This window comes from Bombyx mandarina, chromosome 03 (assembly GCF_030267445.1).
Source record: "Bombyx mandarina strain Sakado chromosome 03, ASM3026744v2".
In the NCBI taxonomy this organism is placed as follows: domain Eukaryota; kingdom Metazoa; phylum Arthropoda; class Insecta; order Lepidoptera; family Bombycidae; genus Bombyx; species Bombyx mandarina.
Window position 1 is genome coordinate 14,600,513 of NC_143210.1, and position 19,887 is coordinate 14,620,399.

The 19,887-nt window shown below is 36.2% G+C and overlaps 1 protein-coding gene and 1 long non-coding RNA gene across 2 annotated transcripts in view; one reads left to right on the forward strand and one right to left on the reverse strand.

Annotated features, from left to right (window-relative positions):
• Window positions 1-19,887, forward strand: part of LOC114241187 (uncharacterized) — a 476,778-nt gene that overhangs the window by 206,507 nt on the left and 250,384 nt on the right. The window lies entirely within an intron of this gene.
• LOC149503339 (uncharacterized) lies at window positions 8,592-15,582 on the reverse strand. Its single transcript, XR_016325745.1, has 3 exons — window positions 11,390-15,582; window positions 11,252-11,300; window positions 8,592-10,120 (listed from the first exon to the last, which is right to left on the reverse strand). It is a non-coding gene; the product is annotated as an uncharacterized LOC149503339 (long non-coding RNA).

Genomic DNA, 19,887 nt, shown 5'->3' on the forward strand with positions numbered 1-19,887 from the left:
TTGCGGATTTTTTTATTTTTATTACACGATGTTATTCCTTCACCGTGGAACTCAAACGTGAACATTTGTTAAGTACGTATTTCATTAAAAAAATTGGTAACCGCCTGAGATTCGAATACCGGTGCATCGCTAGATACGTATGCACCGGACGTCTTATCCTTTAGGCCACGACGAATTATTATTAAACCTCATTTCCGAAGGTAAGTGGTGACATTCCCATGGCGATTAATATCTATAGGCTCCAGCCCATTCGTCTGAGATCACAACACGCCTTACCACTAAGTAACACAAAAGAAAAATATGCGTTATTACATTAAAATACAACAAAAACATACCAAATCCCTCATACATAATAATCAACGGTACATTAATTAAGTTATTTATGATAAATTAATTGGAGCCATCCATCTTCATTTGGCCGTTTCGTGTCGAGCCTCTATTGAACGATTCTCCGAGGAATAATGTTTACAAGAAATATATTTTTGTTCCTTATATTCCAATGAAAGGTTTGTAAACAGACAAGCAATAAACTAATTATGATTTAGATGTTTTTTTTTTGATTGGAGAACCTAAACACAAGTTTATATTAACGACCATATTAAGTGTATACTCAAATTATGTCTGTATGAATTTTCTGTATGAATAAATTATAGGCAGACTAGCATACGGCCCACCTGATGGTGAGTGGTTACCGTCGCCCATGGACTTCAGCAATGCCAGGGGCAGAGCCAAGCCGCTGCCTACCTGTTATAACAGTGGTTGTCGCATCATGAATTAGACTCTCGGTATTTTTATCGAGTGATGAGCTAAGATTCAAATGACGCAGGTAACGTAAGGTAACGATTTTTGTGAAGAAATAGCTGACACGCGTTGACGAACTTCTTCTACGATGGAAGAAAAAACTGGAGAGAAAATGAAACTGGTCAAATAAAACTGCTTAATAGCTGGGGGTAGGATAGCGTACCATAAGCCCGCAATGGTGGGCACCATCGTATTAACCATTTCTATCGCTAAGTAAAACATGGTACAGTAGTAAAACTTATTACTGGAGTACTACTTATTTGGATATAAATGGAGACTACAAGGCAAACGGTAGATAGCGGCTTGGCACTGCCCCTGGCATTACTGAGATCCATGAGTGACTGGAACCACTCACCATCAGGTCGTTTTTTTTTTGTTTTTTTTTTATTGCTTATATGGGTGAACGAGCTCACCTGGTGTTAAGTGGTGACTGGAGCTCATAGACATCTACAACGTAAATGCGCCTCTCACCCGAGGTATAAGTTCTAAGGTCTCAAGTATAGTTACAACAGCTGCCCCTCCCTTTAAACCGAAATAGGCGGGGCGGTGGTACTTTACGCTGGTAGGGACTTTTTATTTAAAGTTGGATATTTATGTTATGTTCATTGATTTACCACTACTTTATCACACTTTAACCGCTACTATTATACTATTTATTGTTTAATTAAAATACAGACGTCGAAATGAACCGTGGCGCAGTCCGCGAACTACCAACTTTTTATTTTATTTTTATTACGTTTTTTACGTTCTGATGTATACTGCCCCTAATATGTTAAAATCAGATATCAGATTGAGCTTAAACTAATTTACCGATCTTTAAAACAAATTTGTTTGCTGTTAAGTTGCTTTTTAACAAGCACTTTCATAATAATTAATTTGAAGTCGTCGTGGCCTAAAGGATAAGATGTCCAATGCATTCGTGTTGAGCGATGCACCGGTGTTCGAATCCCGCAGGCGGGTACCAATTTTTCTAATGAAATACGTACTTAACAATTGTTCACGATTGACTTCCACGGTGAAGGAATAACATCGTGTAATAAAAATGAAACCCGCAAAATTATAATTTGCGTAATTACTGGTGGTAGGGCATCTTGTGAGTCCGCATGGGTAGGTACCACCGCCCTGCCTATTTCTACCGTAAAGAAGTAATGCGTTTCGGTTTGAAGGGTGGGGTAGCCGTTGTATTGAGAACTTAGAACTTATATCTCAAGGTGGGTGGCGCATTTACGTTGTAGATGTCGGTGGGCTTCAGTAACCACTTAACACCAGGTTGGCTGTGAGCTCGTCCAACCAACTAAGCAATAAAATAAAATAAAAGTAGATCTTATCTCATTTTTAAACTCGTGAAACCTTAAAAACGTAAGAAGTTAGAAATTAAACAAAACAAACTCTTTAAACGTATCAACTTTTAAACAGCATCCCTTTTAAAGTCCAATATCAACAAGAAAATAGAGGGTTTTGTATCTCAAAGACATCCCCCGCGGCCGAGCGCAAACATTTTAAACGCATCACGATGGTTCCCCCATAAGGTAGACAGGGACACTGTAAAAATATGTTAAGGGGCTTCTTGTACATGCAATTTATATGCAAAACTAGGGTGGTTTTGTTTGTAATTTTAAGCTATTATCGTTTACAATTTATTTATTTGAAAGATTAATCTTTAAAAACAATAAAGTCAATAACACTATTGAAAAAATATGTTACATCGGTTGGTTGTGTTTCTTCCTCCTCGCTTCATTTTCCTCAATAATGAGAGGTCGTGATCACTTCCTCGCAACAAAAGCTTATTGTACGTAGATCACTCTACGCCATTTGTTCCTATCTGCCGCCGAGCATTGTGGACTGTGAGAGAGAGCGAGAGGTAGAGATCTCGTGGTCTTTTTCTGTCCACTTTGCCAGTAACCATTAGCTTCTCCAAGTTGCCGTTGGCTGTGTCTACAATCCTATTTTTCTACAGAAAACTAAAAGATCTGATCACTACGTTTTCCATGGTCCTTAATCCAACTTATCGCTATCCGATCATGCACCAACACAATCATCCAAATAATGGTAGTTAAAGGAAATTACCGCATGGTGGTAGTCTCCTGGGCTAGGTCTAAAGATTTTATTAATTTATCCTTTTCTGACTTCACGAGCCCAACAATCAAGCAACATACCTTGAAGCGAAGATCGATGTATTATCGCAATTTCAAGTTTATTGGTGACAATAATCCTATCCCTAATAATAGATCGGTCCCAGTAGAGCGTAATATAACTGTATTCAAAAACCAGCTGAGGTATTAGCAATTGGGTACACCGGATTGAATAACAACATTTTTCAGGGTAAGTTGTTGTAACTATTGGACCTACTTTCACCTAGCAGAATATTCTACTACAAGTAATAAAGCAAATTTACTGCTGGTTTGTTTTTGTTCACACGATGTTATTACCTTCATCATAGTAAATATTAGTTTTTCAGAACTTGTTAGTTAGGAGTGTCTTTTAATTTGGGAAAATCGATGACTGCCATGAAATTAATTTTCGCGGAAAGAAACATGCACTAATCTCTATGCAAATATGTATGCTATCATCATAGATGTCATTACAACGTCAATATTTACCAATAATAACTTAGCGACTTATTAAATTGCAAAAGTAATAGTAAACAATAAAATAAAGGGAGATTATGCTATTACACGGAAACTCAAAAATATACTATTTTTTTCGAAATATCACACCCTGTATAATTGTACATATTCTTCAAGATGGCCGTCAAAATCTTAAAAATCGTCGACAGATGCCATCCCCTTATTCAAATAAAATTTACCCTCACAATATTAGATGCAATTTTATGCAACGAACTGAATGCCCGTCATGAAAACTGACGTAAAATAAACATAACTTTGAACAGCGGTGGGAATTGGTAACCGGAATGATAATAATATTTATTATTCTTAGACCAAGCATATCGTATGGTTTTGGGATATTACGCACTCCCTCATTTATTTTTGTAGTCGATTAGAAATAGCTCACGGTATACTACAAACTCGAGTAATTTTGGGAGGTTACATTATCAAATAATTATTTTTAGAATTAAAAAAATAAATTATGGAATATTTCCATTGTGGAATATTTAGTGATTAAATTAGGCCTGTAACTCTTTGGAGCCTGCCTTTTCGTCTGTAGCCAGTAGCGCAAGTTGACAATATAGCCGCCTAACAATTTAACGTAAAATTATCTTTGAATATTCCTTTAAGTCGTATGTCTATAAATTAATTTTTTAATAATACTATTTAAATTGAATTTTGCTAAATGTTCATTTCATTTTAGTGATATATTATAATTTTTATTTTATTTTGACTGCTTGTAAAGCTATGTTAATCGGACTTTTTTGTGCATTCACTAATACAGAGTTCTGACGGCATTTCTTTGTGAAGGCCGGCCACAAACTAATTATATCAATATCGTTTATATCAGTACAAAAATCGTAGAAATCGTGTCGTAAGATGTAAACAGATTCTGGCTTACAACAACGCCTATTCAGCGGTAATAGAGCAAGTCAGTTTATTAAATTACATAAATAAAATTTATAATGTCTGCTTTTTGTATTCTGTCGTATTGAGATAAATATTTCAATATTATTGAACTGCATGTTGAGAGGGGTTTCGTAATGGACGGTCAATCATTTTATTAAGCCGATAAATGAGTGATAGCTTCTAAAACTCGTCTGATCGGCCTGTGAGGGCTTCTGGTTGTCGAATTTTTTACTTTTAAACCAACTATTTTGACGAAGAGGCCTCACTATCTTAATAACATTCAGTACTCTTTTTGTACTTTTTTTCTATTTAATGTATCGCACTGTTTTTTTTTTTTTGTACAATAAAGAATACTTTCTCTCTCTCTTTTTTAGTAAAATGATTACGCCAGGACTATTCAAGGTCAAGACCGTACTACTGGCAAAGTGATAAAATAGACTTAGGGATAACCTTCTTGCTGTTGTCTGAAAAAAAAAAAACTGGAACAACTTACAATTACAAAATGAAACCATTTTAGTTTATTTTTTATTAATTGACCATATATAATATATATAAACAATCTAAATCGTATCGTACGCTCTAAAGATCATTTCAAAGAGCGTCGCGTCGTACAGCTGACAGCGAGACAGAATATCGAATTAGAGAGGGCTCAGTCTAGAGAGAGAGAGCGAATTCCTTATTATACAATTTGTATCTTCACATTTAAAGTTTTTTTAGCTCTTCATTTATCGTTTACTGTTAAATTTTAATGTTGTGTTGTTGAGTGTGCCTATGTAAATTGATTGTGAATGTGACACGATAGTGCTTCACGTAATCTACAGAATAGTGCTGGCCTTGATAACAATTTGTTTTTTAAATATGTTATTTCTCAAGCAAATTGAATGAACGATCATTTGCCGAACCTTGTACCTAAAACAGTATAACCTATCTGGCGCCTTTTATGTAACTATAATGGTTTGCCTACAGCCATACCTTACTGTTTATATATACTTTATATAATAGATTAAATAAGTACTTGACGCATGCTCATCAATGACCTTCATGATGAAGTAATTAATTATATTACGTAATATGTAAAAACCAAACCCGCAAAATGTTGAATGAACCATTATACGGCTGGGCCAGTATTCGCCCAGTTACCTGGAGAAACTGGATAGGCCTCCGGATCACTAATAGTCCTACCTTCCTAAAAAAAATGAGTTGTAACTAGCCGTTCTAGCTATTCTGAGACTTTAGAACTTATATCTCAAGGTGGGTGGCTCATTTACGTTTTAGATGTCTATGGGCTCCAGTAACCACTCAACACGAAGTGGGCTGTGAGCTCGTCTCATCTATGCAATAAAAAATAAGCAAAAAAGCCGGCCAATTTCTGGCGCAAAGTAGTTAGTTTAGTAGGAACCAATCTTGGGTGAAGGGCGCCCATTATACAATTCAATTATAGCTTCGGCCTCATATCACGTTCTATAGCTTTGTTTCTATGATTGGGATCTGGAACCTTAACTCTAATTGCAACAATAATACCATTAAAATTGTTCCTTTTCTAATATGTCTTTTTCTGAGTACGTAAATAACGTTTTAACTGGTGGTAGGGTTCTGTGTAGAAGCCCGCCCGGGTTGGTACCACCGTCCTGTCTATTTCTGCCGCAAAACAGTAATACTGTGTTCCGGTCTGAAGGACAGGATAGCCGGTGTAACATACATAAGGCTGCCCGTCCAGGCCAGGATAGGCAACGCATCCGAGTCACTGATGTAGTTTGGATGTCTATGGGCGACGGTTATCATTTCCCATCAGATGAGCCGTAAGCTCGTCTGCCTATCGAAAGCAATAAAAAAAAAAAAAATTAAAAAAAAATTGTATCTTGGTAGGACTTGTAGTCCTTATAAATGCAGCTTTATAAACTTTATTATACCAAATTTACAAGTAAACAAACATTAACGGCCAAGTATCATGTTCAAAACAACAACATTTCAAATTTCTGTGAAGCATTCCCATGACAGACATTAATTGTAATTAACGCTTCGCAATTAGTGCGTACAGCAAATGACAATGCAACCGCTTGTGCTAAGAGATGGTTAAGATTCACTTTACAGTATTTTCTGAGGCTTTTGCTAGTATATACAGAGCCTCTGGGTCTGCGGAGGGACTTCGGTTCCCTCTGTATTTTGTAACGCATGTTCCATGGGGAGTGCTCTGAGGAATTGTTCGAGATGATACCGGCATCTCGTTTTTACCATCGCACTGCCCGCCACCGGAGTAGAGTTCATCCGTACTACCTGGAGCCACTGCGGTCATCCACAGTGCGTTTCCAGAGGTCTTTTTTGCCACGTACCATCCGGCTATGGAATGAGCTCCCCTCCACGGTGTTTCCCGAGCGCTATGACATGTCCTTCTTCAAACGAGGCTTGTGGAGAGTATTAAGCAGTAAGCAGCGGCTTGGCTCTGCTCCTGGCATTGCTGAAGTCCATGGGCGACGGTAACCACTCACCATCAGGTGGGCCGTACGCTCGTCTGCCTACAAAGGCAATAAAAAAAATACAATGAGTCGCTTAGTTTTGTAAAAATTCCTTCTATCGCCATTTCGGAACTTGCCGGATCGACTGGTACATAGTCGGACTTTAATACAATCTTACACGACACGAGTTTAATAAAAGCAACGCCATATTGAAATATAAATAGCTCGGTCAATTATTCATATAAACATATGAATTTTTTGATTAACCTAGTTTTTCTTATTTCTGCTTATACTGTATTCTCCAAATCATTCTCCAAGTTATTAACTTCTGTATACCAACGTACCAACCATAGAAGCAGAGTACGTATTTAATAAATGGAACAGATACCATCCAGCTCTAAGAAGAGCAAGAATTTCTTTGTCAATACAAAGCAATCTACTCTGTTTTCTATGCGATTTTTCCAGTTCTATGACATGTACTTCTTTTAATAAATAAATAGTGTTATGGACAACAGAAGGTGAAAACATTTAGACATTCGGCTTAAACCTTAGGAGGTGCGTTAGAATAATACTCTGAATCCGCAGTGAGGTGCCTTATCACAATTATATAAAAAGGTAAGGTGGAATAAGTCCGAAAGTTTATATTACTGTTACCACTACGGACTAATGATAGAATTTTAATATCTCAATCGACTATTAGCATGAAAATCTTTTGTCATAAGTTCCATCGTATTTTTAAAACAACTTCACACTCCCAGACTATCCTATTAGCAAAGATTTTGCTAAACGCATGTTTTCCCGGCATTAATACCCGGTTAATTTGGCACCCGGTTTTACATAATTTAACCGGGTGGTAGAACGCACGATTTCCGGTTCCACGAGCGTGATTAAATTTCATTTTATCAGTTTTATTTTAATGTTTACGAGGTTACATGTTTACGGATAACCGGATTTAAATTTCGTTATTGTTGTTTGGGATTTCGGTTAATTAATGTATATCGATATTTTTTAATAGATTTCATAAAATTTCATGTATCTGCCTGAAGAGCTATTATTATTCGATTTATTTTTTATTTACCGAGAATGAATGCCCATCTGATGGTAAGTGATCGTAGTTACGTAAAATATATATGAGCGATGTACCAGGGATGCAGTTAATCGACGTCGCCCAAAACACGTCAATGCGCATCCTCTCGATCCATTGACGGTGCTTTTAGGTACCACAAGCACCGGTCACCGTCCTCGACGAGTAAATTAGCCCACAGACACAGCCCACTGAGTTTCTCGTCGGATCTTCTCAGTGGGTCGCGTTTCCGATCCGGTGGTAGATTCTGCGAAGCACTGCTCTTGCTAGGGTCAGTGTTAGCATCACTCCGGTTCGAGCCCCGTGAGCTTACCTGCTAGTTAAGGTTACGTTGAAATAATCTCTCAAGGCTATCAGCTTAGGTAGGAAAAAAATGCAATCAATTGGTTGCCCATTATTTACTGTGAAAGCTGATTAAAGGCGCTTAAATCGTAAATATATAACTATGTAATTTTAAGCAGCCACAAATGCCAGAACGAAATTAAAAAGCATGAAAAATAAAACTGAAAATTGTATACGGATTTTTTTAATACAATATCTAATTCAATACTTTTACGAACACATCATATATATACATAATTATGGCTTCTGGGACTTAAAACAGCACGTTTTGGCAGTCTATTGTTATAGTATCAAACAATAGCACTGCATCCAGAGCGAGACAAGCGTGTAGGTACATGTCGGCGTTAAGCCAGGATTTACACACATAAGTTCTTTTACAATGAAAATACAATACAATTCTATAAAACTTTAACATTACTTGTTTACAACAAAAAGCCACGCCTGAGTTATTCAGTGGTTTTTACACAATTAGCCATTTTGTGTTGGTTATAGCAACTACAACTTCTTTTAAACAAACAAATGTAATTACTGCGAAACAATTCACAAAACATAGCTTAATATTCAAAATACATATTTTAGTGATTTTACATGACTCACATTTAATTTATTTTACATGAATTACTTTTAAGTAATATTAACTAACATTGTTATTATCCAGCCTAATAATAGATGGCCCCAACAACATCATTGCATAACAATTACAATACTTAATTAAATTATTAGTACTGTTAATTATAATATAAATTATTATTAATATTTATGCTTTATTCATATTTAATCATTTATACAGTCATTTGTGTTTTTAAACAATAATATAAACATTAAACATATTCTGAACATTTTCACATCAAAACAGTGTCTGCTAATTATTAAATATGGTAGAATAACAGTTTTGTTGCTAATAATAAATAAATATTAACATATAATAAACTAATCTATATATTATTATGTTAATTATTGCCAACAGTGGCGTTTGCGCCCATACGGCCATACTGATTCCAGCGCGTCCCTTGCGCTGTTTTAGCATTTCACATAACAGTAAACAAGGCATATCCCCTACTGGGATCTGCCCAACACACAAGGCACCATTCACCCTTACGAGATCTAGCTAACACACAAGAGGATTACCCAACGGGATTTACCAAACACACAAAGCATCACCCATACGGGTCTAGTTAACTCGCAAGCCATCACCCTTACAGGATCTAGCCAACTTACCAGGCATCACCCTTACGGGATCTAGCCAACACACTCGGCATCACCCATTCGGGATCTAGCCAACTCACAAGGCATCACCCACTTGGGATCTAGCCAACCCACAAGGCATCACCCTCTCGGGATCTAGCCAACCCAAAAGGCATCACCCATTCGGGATCTAGCCAACTCATAAGGCATCACCCATTCGGGATCTAGCCAACTCATAAGGCATCACCCATTCGGGATCTAGCCAACTCATAAGGCATCACCCATACGGGATCTAGCCAACTCATAAGGCATCACCCATACGGGATCTAGCCAACAAGACCAGGTTTAAGGATTCGCATGGTGGCCCGCCAGCGTTTTAGGAAGGATAATTGGATAGGAAAATAAAAGTAGATACCATAACAAATTATAAATCATTTTACAGCAGAACAAATCTCTCTGCCCATACGGTCAATTTGTCAGTTATCAGAATCCTCTGACATTAAGAGGATAGATTTACCTATATCAAACCGTTACCATTACCAAACCTTTACCTTTACCAAAACACATTAGATGACAGAGACCGCTCGTCCATCCATTTTTTACCAGCTGATTCAACTTCCCCTAATTCATCATTCAGCGGACCATTTTCAATTTGCTTTATTTTAATGACTGGTAGGGAACATCATCCTTCTAATGCCTCTGCATTTTTGTTTTATTGTTGTGCTGCAGCTTTTAATCAACTGTAATTCTTAAAGCTGCCTGTCAGATCTTATTAATTGATATTTTACAAACATGTGACATTTATGACCCATCAATAGTTCAGCATGCCTGTTGACCATGCTCGCTCTCTTTGCAATAATGTGGTACTGAATTTCATATTGTTCACAAGTTTTTGAAACTCCTGAATTATCTTTTATCTTGGTGAATTTTTAAAAGTGACAGGTTTCCAAAAATGGAACTAAGATTTTAAAAACAGAAATCACATAGAGATCTGTGCCATCCTTTTTCTTGACTAATAATAAAGCAGCACCCCCACTAGAAACCTAGGGTGCAGAGAGTTAATCACTCATCCAAAAATAAATAATTATGAAAGGAAAAGTAATAATATGGAGCTGCTGAACAGGGATGAGCTGTCTCTTATTATGGCATATTATTAAAAGTTTATTTTTATTTTTATTGTAATATGCTTGAACTCCTCACAATAAACAGGAGACATACAGTATGTACAGCGTTGTACTATCCTATCCAAATTAATTATTTCAAATCCAACTTTTATCTGCCTGATCACCATCTATGAGACATGATTTGCAAAAGTTACATGATGATTGAATAATGACTCCAAACTTGAGCGTTCACTGGATAGAAACTTATAAAAATAGATATGTTCTCCTCAAAGAGTGCAACACTGAGAAGTTATTTTTAAAAGATTAAAACCTATTAGGATGTCAGCAAGACTGTCAGTATTACCATATGATTATGATTACCATATGAAATTCTATAATAGTTCTAGTATTTTTCTCCATTAAAAGTCACAATGCTTTGTTTTGAAATCAGTTGACCCCTTATGCTCAAAAACTTTACATGAAGTTGTTTAGCTTACTAAATTAGATCTGCAATGATTTAAGTCTTAATTGTGGTGATACGTTTGTCATCTTGACGGCGGTAACAAGTTTTCTCGAAATTACGCAAGTGATCCAGTAACCACATTTAAAACCTTAGTGTTACTAAAAGTGCCACGAAAACTGAAGGAATCATTATGTGATTGTGATAAAACTGAGTTATGTTTAGACATTATATTTACAGTACATTTTCAATTTGACGCTTTCGGAACGTTTTTAGAATCGATATTATTTAGGAAGCGAAATACATACCACAGCGTATTTCTCAATAACTTGGATCGAATAAATTTAAGATAAATACCTGAAATCAGTATTTTTACCATCTCAGCGTCAGTAGCTTTTCCAAAACATCCACGGTCTAGAACTCATTTTAAATATCCACAACTTTACTGAATGCATGGATCAGTTCGTCCCTCACTTGCTCCAATGCGGTTCAATACAAAGACCAGATATCGGCTTATGTCTTGCTTGCTCTTTTGAACTCGATGTTCATGCGATGAAACAATTAGCTTCATGATAGTTTCGTCCACATTTCCGCATCGGTCTTGATGTCACGCCCTCATCGGAGTTGAACGGCGGCAAATAAAAGTTATAATGCCACTACAAGGGTACAGCATTTGCAGCTATCATCACTTTTCGCCTTTTTAATACAGGTTGAGAGACCCATCACTTGTTCAACAGTGGGCTACTTCATTCGGAGGCTTACGATTAATTTTGGGGCTGTGATCCCACTTCTGATGTCGGCGTTAAGCCAGGATTTACACACATAAGTTCTTTTACAATGAAAATACAATACAATTCTATAAAACTTTAACATTACTTGTTTACAACAAAAAGCCACGCCTGAGTTATTCAGTGGTTTTTACACAATTAGCCATTTTGTGTTGGTTATAGCAACTACAACTTCTTTTAAACAAACAAATGTAATTACTGCGAAACAATTCACAAAACATAGCTTAATATTCAAAATACATATTTTAGTGATTTTACATGACTCACATTTAATTTATTTTACATGAATTACTTTTAAGTAATATTAACTAACATTGTTATTATCCAGCCTAATAATAGATGGCCCCAACAACATCATTGCATAACAATTACAATACTTAATTAAATTATTAGTACTGTTAATTATAATATAAATTATTATTAATATTTATGCTTTATTCATATTTAATCATTTATACAGTCATTTGTGTTTTTAAACAATAATATAAACATTAAACATATTCTGAACATTTTCACATCAAAACAGTGTCTGCTAATTATTAAATATGGTAGAATAACAGTTTTGTTGCTAATAATAAATAAATATTAACATATAATAAACTAATCTATATATTATTATGTTAATTATTGCCAACAGTGGCGTTTGCGCCCATACGGCCATACTGATTCCAGCGCGTCCCTTGCGCTGTTTTAGCATTTCACATAACAGTAAACAAGGCATATCCCCTACTGGGATCTGCCCAACACACAAGGCACCATTCACCCTTACGAGATCTAGCTAACACACAAGAGGATTACCCAACGGGATTTACCAAACACACAAAGCATCACCCATACGGGTCTAGTTAACTCGCAAGCCATCACCCTTACAGGATCTAGCCAACTTACCAGGCATCACCCTTACGGGATCTAGCCAACACACTCGGCATCACCCATTCGGGATCTAGCCAACTCACAAGGCATCACCCACTTGGGATCTAGCCAACCCACAAGGCATCACCCTCTCGGGATCTAGCCAACCCAAAAGGCATCACCCATTCGGGATCTAGCCAACTCATAAGGCATCACCCATTCGGGATCTAGCCAACTCATAAGGCATCACCCATTCGGGATCTAGCCAACTCATAAGGCATCACCCATACGGGATCTAGCCAACTCATAAGGCATCACCCATACGGGATCTAGCCAACAAGACCAGGTTTAAGGATTCGCATGGTGGCCCGCCAGCGTTTTAGGAAGGATAATTGGATAGGAAAATAAAAGTAGATACCATAACAAATTATAAATCATTTTACAGCAGAACAAATCTCTCTGCCCATACGGTCAATTTGTCAGTTATCAGAATCCTCTGACATTAAGAGGATAGATTTACCTATATCAAACCGTTACCATTACCAAACCTTTACCTTTACCAAAACACATTAGATGACAGAGACCGCTCGTCCATCCATTTTTTACCAGCTGATTCAACTTCCCCTAATTCATCATTCAGCGGACCATTTTCAATTTGCTTTATTTTAATGACTGGTAGGGAACATCATCCTTCTAATGCCTCTGCATTTTTGTTTTATTGTTGTGCTGCAGCTTTTAATCAACTGTAATTCTTAAAGCTGCCTGTCAGATCTTATTAATTGATATTTTACAAACATGTGACATTTATGACCCATCAATAGTTCAGCATGCCTGTTGACCATGCTCGCTCTCTTTGCAATAATGTGGTACTGAATTTCATATTGTTCACAAGTTTTTGAAACTCCTGAATTATCTTTTATCTTGGTGAATTTTTAAAAGTGACAGGTTTCCAAAAATGGAACTAAGATTTTAAAAACAGAAATCACATAGAGATCTGTGCCATCCTTTTTCTTGACTAATAATAAAGCAGCACCCCCACTAGAAACCTAGGGTGCAGAGAGTTAATCACTCATCCAAAAATAAATAATTATGAAAGGAAAAGTAATAATATGGAGCTGCTGAACAGGGATGAGCTGTCTCTTATTATGGCATATTATTAAAAGTTTATTTTTATTTTTATTGTAATATGCTTGAACTCCTCACAATAAACAGGAGACATACAGTATGTACAGCGTTGTACTATCCTATCCAAATTAATTATTTCAAATCCAACTTTTATCTGCCTGATCACCATCTATGAGACATGATTTGCAAAAGTTACATGATGATTGAATAATGACTCCAAACTTGAGCGTTCACTGGATAGAAACTTATAAAAATAGATATGTTCTCCTCAAAGAGTGCAACACTGAGAAGTTATTTTTAAAAGATTAAAACCTATTAGGATGTCAGCAAGACTGTCAGTATTACCATATGATTATGATTACCATATGAAATTCTATAATAGTTCTAGTATTTTTCTCCATTAAAAGTCACAATGCTTTGTTTTGAAATCAGTTGACCCCTTATGCTCAAAAACTTTACATGAAGTTGTTTAGCTTACTAAATTAGATCTGCAATGATTTAAGTCTTAATTGTGGTGATACGTTTGTCATCTTGACGGCGGTAACAAGTTTTCTCGAAATTACGCAAGTGATCCAGTAACCACATTTAAAACCTTAGTGTTACTAAAAGTGCCACGAAAACTGAAGGAATCATTATGTGATTGTGATAAAACTGAGTTATGTTTAGACATTATATTTACAGTACATTTTCAATTTGACGCTTTCGGAACGTTTTTAGAATCGATATTATTTAGGAAGCGAAATACATACCACAGCGTATTTCTCAATAACTTGGATCGAATAAATTTAAGATAAATACCTGAAATCAGTATTTTTACCATCTCAGCGTCAGTAGCTTTTCCAAAACATCCACGGTCTAGAACTCATTTTAAATATCCACAACTTTACTGAATGCATGGATCAGTTCGTCCCTCACTTGCTCCAATGCGGTTCAATACAAAGACCAGATATCGGCTTATGTCTTGCTTGCTCTTTTGAACTCGATGTTCATGCGATGAAACAATTAGCTTCATGATAGTTTCGTCCACATTTCCGCATCGGTCTTGATGTCACGCCCTCATCGGAGTTGAACGGCGGCAAATAAAAGTTATAATGCCACTACAAGGGTACAGCATTTGCAGCTATCATCACTTTTCGCCTTTTTAATACAGGTTGAGAGACCCATCACTTGTTCAACAGTGGGCTACTTCATTCGGAGGCTTACGATTAATTTTGGGGCTGTGATCCCACTTCTGATGTCGGCGTTAAGCCAGGATTTACACACATAAGTTCTTTTACAATGAAAATACAATACAATTCTATAAAACTTTAACATTACTTGTTTACAACAAAAAGCCACGCCTGAGTTATTCAGTGGTTTTTACACAATTAGCCATTTTGTGTTGGTTATAGCAACTACAACTTCTTTTAAACAAACAAATGTAATTACTGCGAAACAATTCACAAAACATAGCTTAATATTCAAAATACATATTTTAGTGATTTTACATGACTCACATTTAATTTATTTTACATGAATTACTTTTAAGTAATATTAACTAACATTGTTATTATCCAGCCTAATAATAGATGGCCCCAACAACATCATTGCATAACAATTACAATACTTAATTAAATTATTAGTACTGTTAATTATAATATAAATTATTATTAATATTTATGCTTTATTCATATTTAATCATTTATACAGTCATTTGTGTTTTTAAACAATAATATAAACATTAAACATATTCTGAACATTTTCACATCAAAACAGTGTCTGCTAATTATTAAATATGGTAGAATAACAGTTTTGTTGCTAATAATAAATAAATATTAACATATAATAAACTAATCTATATATTATTATGTTAATTATTGCCAACAGTGGCGTTTGCGCCCATATACACTTCAAGACAAACTATATAGTAATTTTATTAAAATATGAAATAATTTTTTTTTATTCATTAGATAGGTGGACGAGCCCACAGCCCACCTGGTGTTAAGTGGTTACTGGAGCCCATAGACATCTACAACGTAAATGCGCCACCCACCTTGAGATATAAGTTCCAAGGTATAGCTACAACGGCTGCCCCACCCTTCAAACCGAAACGCGTTACTGCTTCACGGCAGAAATAGGCAGAGTAGTGGTACCTACCCGCGCGGACTCACAGTAGGTCCTACCACCAGTAAAAAAATATAGTTTTTATATAATATTTCTATGTATTTCTCGTGTAGAAATGAATTAAATTATGTGACATCGAGTGCTACACTCAGTCAAATCTAGCTAGACAATTTTTTTTTTATTGATTAGATGGGTGGACGAGCACACAGCCCACCTGGTGTTACGTGAGCGCATTACTGCTTCACGGCAGAAATAGCTAGGGTGGTGGTACCCACCCGTGCGGACTCACAGGAGGTCCTTTTGTCCACCAGTAATTACGCAAATTATAATTTTGCGGGTACAATTCTTCGCGTAGTAATATTTTGTAGACGGAATCAAAGAAATCCGATCTTAGATTTTACGACTCGAAACAGTTTTTATAACCTTGTGTCCAGAGTCACGAATCATGTGTGTCGAATTTCTATTGTGTGGCTCTTCAGCTTTAGTTAGCAGTTGACTTTCCAAGGAGATTAGGGATTAGGAGAATCATAATATGGTCCGATTTTGGAATGTGAAATTACAATATTTCAATTAAGCATCGTACGTTCCTAGTGATATCCATATAAATCAGTTAAAATAAGATTTTAATATATATATATTATCAATTTTACTGGTGATAGCGGTTTTCTTATCCGCTTGGGTATCACCATCCCACCAACTTTAGTAACGTGGTAGTGGGACAATCAAGCTTTGAGGCCAGGAAATCTGTAAAACAAAGCATGAACTTCGATTTCACGCCTTGAATAGTTGTTTTCCAATATGAATTTAATATACCATTAAATTGACCTCAAGTGTATCGTCTAGTTGTATGAGAGCTCGTTTCACGGGCAATAACGCCGTGGCCCGTCCGCCGTCTCGATCGCATGCAAACACCAGTTTTATGGATTAGATCAAATAACTTTGTATCGGCCATCGATTTGGTTATATTGAACTATTTTATTGGGAATATAAATAAATATTTGACATAAATAAGGAAATATATATAGTTCAAGATTCAGATTTACGATCTGTTATGAAAGCAATTGCAAAGTGAAATGCAAACAGCCTCCGTGTAGACTTAAAAAACTGTATATAAGAGAAAAGGAGGTGGGAGAGTAATTTTTTATTTATTGCTTAGATGGGTGGACGATCTCACAGGCCACCTGTTCTTAAGTGTTTACTGTAGCCCATAGACATCTACGACGTAAATGCGCCATCCACCTTGAGATATAAGTTCTAAGGTCTCAGTAAAGTTACAACGGCTGCCTCACCCTTCAAACCGAAACGCATTACTGCTTCACGTCAGAAATAGGCGGGGTGATGGTACCTACACGCGCGGACTCCCAAGAGGTCCTACCACCAAAAAAATCTAATGGTTAGTGTGAACTATTATTACATTTGTATGTATACTAACTATGTCGATATAAACGAGCTCAAAAAAAATGCCCCACATCGCAACGCTGGTGATCATATTTGTAAAGTTTTTGCGCTTAATATGTAGCCCGCTGTTTTTGCTTCATCGTGGAAGTTATTAGTGAACAAGACCACATATCTGGGAGCTTCAGTGATTAGGCCTCCACGCACTATTTTCGTAATCTAATAAAAGCTACAGTCTCCATAAAAGCCCACTACTTTGCGTGAGTGTAGGGAACTTATTATGTCCTAGGAAAGAGCACACGACGCGCCCCAGATGCGAGAGTCATGATCGTAAGCGGAATTACGAGGGAAGTCGGATAACGCGTCCTTGTCATTACACTGCCTATGTAGTATACGTGGGGATTGAAGATAAAACAACATAGTCAAGACTCTAGCACAGTAGAGTTTTTACGCTAATTAATGAAATTACTTTGGGTGAAGGTATTTTTTATTTTTGTGACACTGTTGTGGCACGAGTTCATGGTACACCTGGTGGACAGTAGCTACCGGAAAATAGGCAGGCTCAAAATTTTAGCTAAATCCAGGTCAAGTTTTAATAAAAAAAAACCTTTTTTATTGCTTAGAGGGTTTGACGAGCTCACAGTCCACCTGGTGTTAAGTGGTTACTAGAGCCCATAGACATCTACGACGTAAATGCGCCACCGACCTTAAATATAATTGCTTCAATGTAAATATAGGTGGGACCTTATGGACTGCTGTACCAATTAGACAAAATAGTGTGGGCTTCATTTTATTACACAATTGCTTTCATTATTTTGATTATCGCTTTTGTGCATAAATATTGAGGTTCATTATTCTTTATAGAATTTCAATATTCGGTAAGTTCTAGGTATAGTGTAATAATATAATATCGAGTATCTCTGTAGGCTGTAATAATATCGAGGATCTCGCGAGTGATTACTTTGAGAAAGGTGCATCTGCTTTTTTATTTGCTACACTGTTAAACGGCAGAGTATTTTTCGCATAGCGGAAAAGAAATTCATCTCTCGTGCTGCCGCATTCATCATTTCGCATTATTTCGCGCGATGAATGTGAAATTATTGCTTTATATTCTGTTTTATCCGGTCCGCTATCTACAAGATGTTTGGCTTGCGAGTGTGCGATATACAGAAGAATAGCCTGAGTGTGAGAATGAAAGAGGTCTGATCAAAAATACTTTTATTTCTATTTTATTTTTTACTAGCTGACCCCGCAGACATCGTAATGCCTCAATCGATAAATAAAAGACTTAAACTTTTGTATAAAATAAACTTAACACAAACAAAAGGAATCCGTCCGACGGGGGACACATCAAAGGGAAAACAAAATTGTAATTTTTGTTTAATTCCGAGCATTTTCAACCTTTTAAACTTTCTCTGGACTTCCACAAATAATTCAAGACCAAAATTAGCCAAATCGGTCCAGCCGCTCTCGAGTTTTAACGAGACTAACGAACATCAATTCATTTTTATATATAAAGATATATTATTTTTAATTTTTTCTATTATATTATGTATTTGTTTTGGCAATGTAATTATAACCTAGTGTTCATATCACTCATGTCTACTATAATTCTTTAAATTATCAGCATGTATTAACTTCATCACAGCTATGCACTTCTTGAATCTTTCACTTCATCAACGAGGGTTAGCTGGAAGATAATGCAGGCATGGCGTTAAGTTCGCCATTGTACAATATTTTTGTTCAATAAAGAATTTTCATTCATTAATTCATATTATTATTTTATAGTTAAAAATACCGTCTTTTGGCCGTGTTTTTTGGGGGCGCGGTGGGATTTCTGGTTGCTAAGAAGCGTTTTCAGCTTCACCAGGATTGTCGGGAATAGAAGATCTATTAAATTAAGCCTCGTGTAGATGAGACTCAAGTGACTGAAAATTTAACGTGACTTAACGGAGTGGACGTAACTGAAAGGATTAGGTTAAGTTCTCAAACATGAACTTAAGTCTCACTTAAGCCAACTCGGCAAGTGTGTTGTGTGAACAAGATGTCAGCCGGTTGGCTCGACTTGCTTTCCGTAAGTGTGTATATAGCTTTATGTATTTAAGTAGTAGTTAGTAATGCAATTGAAGTTCGATCACAGAATCCTGACTGTGCACATTTCATTTCCGGGTCATTAACAAGTTCGGTTTTGATTTAGATAAGTAAGAACTTAAGAAGTGACCCCTTCATCCACGATATTCAATGTAAATGAATTGAATGTCAATGATCATAACCCAGCTGATTTAAATTGGTTATCGGAGCTCACATATGTACATCACAACGTGAATGTTATAACCTATTGTAGATGTCTATAGGCTCCAGTAACCACTTAACACCAGGTGGGCTGTGAGCTAATCCACCCATCTAAGCAATAAAAGAAAAAAAAAAACAATTCTAAACAAGACGTCGATGTCACAGTTATATTGCATAGTTCTGGCATTATTTAAATCTTATACCTCTAAACAAGCAATTCTTGTATATACCTAGTCAGGTCATAAATTCTGTCACATGTTTAATGTAAAATAATTGAAACAAGTTTATTCATTATGTAACCATTCATATACCAAAATGAACTTAACAAAACATAGATTTTTATGATACTAAAGTTTATTCAAAATGACCTCCGTGATTTTGAATACAGG